We start from the raw sequence: 6621 nt of genomic DNA on the forward strand, positions 1-6621 counted from the left end.
TCATTTCAACTCAGAGTGATCAATTGACGACTCGGGTCGGGATGAACACAATGCCAACACCATGCAATTGCAAAGACTCGATTGGTTTTGTAGTTGACCTTGCGAGCTCATTAATTCATCGCTAGTTCCACCTAAATCAACTTAGGTACTATCACTATCCTAAAATTGAGTTGATGAGAACTCATTTCAACTCAGAGTGATCGATCAATGACTCGGGTCGGGATGAACACAATACCAACGCTATGCAATTGCAAAGACTCGATTAGATTTGTAGTTGACCCTGCGAGCTTATTCATTCATCCCTAGTTACACCTAAATCAAATTAGGTACTATCATTATCCTAACATTGAGTTGATGGGAACTCATTTCAACTCAGAGTGATCGATCGATGACTCAGGTCGGGATGAACGCAATACCAACGCCATGCAATTGCAAAGACTCGATAGGATTTGTAGTTGACCCTGCGAGCTCATTAATTCATCCCTAGTTCCACCTAAATCAACTTAGTTACTATCACTATCCTAACATTGATTTGATGAGAACTCATTTCAACTCAGAGTGATCGATCGATGACTCGAGTCGTGATGAACGTAATACCAATGCCATGTAATTGCAAAGACTCGATTGGTTTTGTAGTTGACCCTGAAAGATCATTCATTCATTCCTATTTCCACCTAAATCAACTTAGGTACTATCACTATCCTAACATTGAGTTGATGAGAACTTATTTCAACTCAGAGTGATCGATCGACGACTCAAGCCAAGATGAATGCAATACCAATGCTATGCAATTATAAAGACTCGATTGGATTTGTAGTTGACCCTACGAGCTTATTTATTCATCCCTAGTTCCACCTAAATCAAATTAGGTACTATCACTATCCTAACATTGAATTGATGAGACTCATTTCAACTCAGAGTGATCGATCGATGACTCGGGTCAGGATGAACGCAATACCAACGCCATGCAACTGTAAAGACTCAATTGGATTTGTAGTTGACCCTGCGAGCTCATTCATTCATCCCTAGATCCACCTAAATCAATTGTAATGAAATCTGTTGCAATAAACGACTAAGCTATTAAAAATTTTCAAACAGTTATTCATATCTATTGCAATAGATAACATATCTGATTTAATTATCAAATAGAAATTTCCATCTGTTGTGACAGATGACTGAGCTGTTGGAAATTTTTAAATAGATATTTATATCTGTTGTAACAGATGACATATCTGATTTTATTAATTATCAAATGAATATTTTCATCTATTTTCATAGATGACTGAGCTGTTGGGATTTTTAAACAGATATTTATATCTATTGTAACAGATGACTAAGCTATTCGGATTTCTAAACAGATATTTATATATGTTGCAACAGATGACATATCTGTTTGAAAATCTTTTTTTCTCTTTTAATTTTAAAGCAAGGTTCTAGTCCGAGTAGATAATATTAAGTAGTAGTACTTACTACTAAAGGCGGTAAAAAATGTTTCTTGGATATCTCAAAAGTGAGTTCATTGACAAGTCTTGTCTTGTCTTTTCAATGTCAGTAGTCTTAGTTTTCCTCGTTCCCCTCAAATTATTAATGAAATTAATGAATATTAATTAATGAATATTGAAAACCACCACGTCAACATACACAATACATCTATAGAAATTATCTCATCTCATCTTTTCCTTTAGCTGCAGTTTATTTTATTCAACTCTCATCTTTTTCCTTCTCTCTTCTTTAGGGTCACAGCCTTTTTTCTCTCTTTTCTCTTCTCTTCTCATAAAGATCTTTTCGGATCTAAATCGATCCATGTCTTTCCTCGACTTAAATTTCTATTTTGATCCCCTTTTTGATATTAAGGTATGGTTCATTATTGCTCTTTTATTCTCATCTTCTTCTTTGCAAGTTATAGTTATTTACATCTATTTTTTACTTAATTACTATTTACCCATATCATATTTATTAAAAAAAATTGTAGGAACTTTTAAGTGTTGAATAAACAAATCGAGAATTCTTATTACAATGTGTGAAAAAAGTTATCTGTTGGGAGAAGTTTAAAAGCCTTGTTGTCAGTATCATTTTTTTTGTATGTATTTTATTAGTTTCTTTATTGTTGATGCAGTTATTGATGTTGGTGGTGGGATTGGCATTGTCGGAACTTGTGTTGTGGTGTTGTTGATGGTTCTGGAACAAAGGATGTTGCTTCTTTGTTGTTAATGATGTTGTTGGAACAAATGTTGTTTCTGTTTCTTTTTGTTGATGTTTATGTTGTTTTTAATGTTGCAACGAATGGAGAAACCGTTGGAACAAATAAAACCACTAGAAAGGATGGTTTGATGTATCCCATCAGACTCCACATCTATTGCAACAGACTCCACATCTGTTGCAACAAACTCCACATCTGTTGCAACAGACTCTACATCTGTTGCAACAAACTCCACATCTGTTGCAACAGACTCCACATCTGATGCAGCAGATAGCTAATGTTCTTTTTGTCACATCAATTTTTTCCTCTTCTTTGTAGATATAAGAAACTGACAGTTGATCAACTTTTGATGGACTATCATAAAGGGTTACAGTAAAGATGGGTTCAGAGGAATAAGCTGCTTGCAGATGAAACCACTTCATATGTGGGAGCTATTTATTACTAATAATGTTATCGTGGAAACACATATAGAGTGCACTGATTTTGTGAAAGTTGTTTTTACTTATTAGTCATAGATCGTTCAAATAAAATGTCTGCAATTTTGCAGTTAAGTTTGGTAGGTCTAAACTGATAAGGCTGAGGGACTATGAATATGGTTCTGATACCCTTTTAAGATCTAATGTTGGTTGTTTCTCATGTTTATTTGTCAAGTATTGTGAAGAGATCTAGTTTTGGTGTCATTGTAAAGAGAATCAATAGCGATTGGACTAACTTTTATGGTGCATTGGACCATTAGAGGGCCTTCGAAGATTAGCACTGCATCTAACAAGAATGGAAAACCAATATATTTATTGCCCTGGCCAAAATTTATATGGTTGGGTTGCTCGCTCGGGGTGATGATTATATGCCAGAATGTGCGGTAAGAGAATGCCTTTGAGGGAAAATGGGTGGTTGATGGAAGACTATATCATCTGAGAGCTAATTGAAGAAGAGACATAGGGTAGAAAGTAACTTCTAGCGAATCTAGCCGATGGAATTATCTTAACAGATGTGAGATCTAAATCAAGTGCAACTATGAAAGTGTATCCGGTAATGTAATTTCATCTGTTGTGTCTCTGAAAGAAAAAACAATGAAGATGGACACTTTGCTAGGGAGCTGCGTGGTCGAAATTATCACCTAGATAGAAAATATGAGAAGTCCAACAAAGAAGCCTCACGGTCATCGAGGGTTGAAATGATGTACAACAAGTGTAGAAAACTTACGCCAATAGCAACTGTAGTTAAAATAAGGAATCTAAGCGAAGGCAAAAATTTATGAATTTTAAATTTCATCCCATGCTTTCTTGTTTGTGTTTTCGATTAGGTCCACTTTCGTTGACCTGATCGAAACCACAAACGAGATTGAAAGACAAATAGAGTATCATTGCTTCCTTAGCAATATGGTTATAATTGATTGTGTTTTCTTGCCTTAACATGTTTTCAACATTCCTTGGAGAAGATCAGATGCTTGCTGTAGTATGTGAATCCCAATAATTTTAAAGCATGCCTCCAGCTTGTTGATTCTATATTTAAGCTGGTCGTTGCCGTCTTCAAAGTTGGTAAGGAGTTCCTCGTATCTTGTGAGCTCGATCAGGAACACTACCTTCAAAGTTGTGGCATTCTAGAAGCCCTTCAGAACACTTTCTTCAGAAGCCTTAAAGGATACATGGAGGGTCTCTGTGTTTATTTTAGGTCAAAATGTATTGATATACGTTGAAGATATGGTCCCAATAGTAGAATAACACACTTTTATCAAGCGTTGCTCCATGCATCTTGGTCAACCAATTTGATAAATTAGTAAGCATGGAGTTACGTAGCGTGTGATCTAAACCGTCTTTATAAAGCTGATCATACGTTACGTAACTCCAAGCTCATTACCCTATCAAAAAAATATGACCGAGTTAGTGCATAAATCAAATGAGCTCAATCTCTCAGCCTTTCTGTTGATCACTCTTCTCCAATATAGATGACAAGATATCTGCTATGCAAAAGTCTATACCGTCACCAGACATGCTTGCTTGGGAGCAATTCTTCTGATGATGTCTTCTGAAGAATTGCTCCCAGGCAAGCATGTCTGGCGATGGTGTAGACTTTTGCATAGCAGGTATCTTGTCATCTATATTGGAGAAGAGTGATCAGCAGAAAGTCTGACAGATTGGGCTGGTTTGATTTGTGCACTAACTCGGGCATTTTTTTATAGGTTAATGAGTTTGAAGTTACGTAATACTTGATAGGCTTGGTAGAGCCGATTTTAGATCACACACTATGTAACTCCATGCTTACTAATTTATCAAATTGGTTGATCAAGATACATGGAGTAACGCTCGATAAAAGTGTGTTGTTAAACTATTGGGACCACATCTTCAACGTTCATCAACACATTTTGACCTAAAACAAACATAGCGACCCTCTATATATCCTTTAAGGCTTCTGAAGAAAGTGTTCTGAAGGGCTTCTAGAATGCCATAACTTTGAAGGTAGTGTTCCTGATCAAGCTCACAAAAGATGAGGAACTCCTTACTAACTTCAAAGACAGCAACGACCAGCTTGAATACAAAATCAACAAGTTGGAGGCAAGCTTGAAAATTATCAGGATTCACATACTACAGCAAGCATCTGATCTTCTCCAAGGAATGTTGAAAGCATGCTAAGGCAGGAAAACATAATCAATTAATCCATATTACCAAGGAAGTAATTATACTCTATTTGCCTTTCAATCTCGTTTGTGGTTCCGATCAGGTCAATGAAAGTGGACCTGATCGGAATCATAAACAAGAAGACATGGGATGAAATTTAAAATTCAGAAATTGCCGTCTTCGCTTAGTTTCCTTATTTTAACTACAGTTGTTGTTGGCGTAAGTTTTCTACACTTGCTGAACATCATTTTAACCCTCGATGCACGTGAGGCTGCTTTGTTGGTCTTCTCCTATCTTCTATCTAGGTGATAATCCCGACCGCGCAGCTCCCTAGCAAAGTGTCCATCTGCATTGTTTTTCTTTCAGAGACACAACAGATAAAATTACATTATCGGATACACTTTCATATTTGTACTTGATTCAGATTTTGCATCTGTTAAGATAATTCCATCGGCCAAATTCGTTAGAAGTTACTTTCTACCATATGTCTCTTCTTCAATTAGCTCTCAGATGATATAGTCTTCCATCAACCACCCATTTTCCCTCGAAAGCATTCTCCTACCGCACCTTCTGGCATATAATCATCACCCCGAGCAAGCAACCCAGCCATATAAATTTTGGCCAGGGCAGTAACTATATTGGTTTTCCATTCTTTTTTGATGCAGTGCGAGGCTTCAAGGGCCCTCTAAGGGTCCAATGCACACTTAAAGTGAAGTCCAATCGCTATGGGTTCTCTGTAGTTACGACAGATATTGATCCCTTCTCAAAACTTGACATGCATAAACACGAGCAACAACCATCAGTAATTCGTAACAGGGTATCTGCACTATCTTCATGAGGTCCTCAGCCTTATCAATTTCGAAACCATCAAATTTAACGGTACAATGCAGGACCTTGTTTGAATGATCAATTCCTAATCGGTTCAAAACTGCATTCACAAAAATATTGTACTTTGTGTGTGTTGTCCCGGTTACCTTATCAGTAATACATACTTAACTCCCACACATATGATAGTGGATCCATCTGCACGCACCTTATTCTTCCTAGCCCATCTATGGCTTAAATTGAATAAACAGATGACTAGCTAGTTGCAACAGATGACACATCTGTTTATATTGTCAAACAATTGGAGATATCTGTTACGACAGTTGATCAACCTATGACAGAAATCAAACAGATATATACATCTGTTGTAAAAGATTGTCAGTATATTGTATTGTAAGTTATCTAACAGAAAGAATATATTTTGCAACAGATTACCCATCTGTTAGATTTATTTTAAAGTAATTTTCTTTTCTTTTCGAGATACAATAATTTATAAATAAGTCCCTCCTTACAAATATGGATGATCCAGATTCGTACAAGAATATTCATATCGAGTCCTTGCGTGAACTTCAATAGCAGTTTGATGAATTCCAGAGAGATTTGGCTGACTTCGGAGCAAGGCTGCCGGATGAAAAATGTCTTATTTACAATAATAATAATAGTAGTGATAATAATTAGGTAATATTTTTTATTTCAGCGCATGTATGTATTTTATTTTCCTCTTTTTGTATATCGGATCTACCCAAGGGATTCAAAAATCTATGAACATTCATTTCATTTTATTGTCGACTTTGAATTTTTAATTCTTATTTAGTATTTAATAATAATCATTCTGTTTATTCCTTATTCTCAACATGTCGTCGACGGTTAGTGGTAGGGATTGAGCAGCAATTTGTGTCAACAGAGGTTAATCTGCTATGACAGATCGATCATATGTCGCACCTGGCGGTTATTAATAAAAACGGATTATTGTTGTTATTG

This window comes from Capsicum annuum, chromosome 7 (assembly GCF_002878395.1).
Source record: "Capsicum annuum cultivar UCD-10X-F1 chromosome 7, UCD10Xv1.1, whole genome shotgun sequence".
NCBI classification, from domain to species: domain Eukaryota; kingdom Viridiplantae; phylum Streptophyta; class Magnoliopsida; order Solanales; family Solanaceae; genus Capsicum; species Capsicum annuum.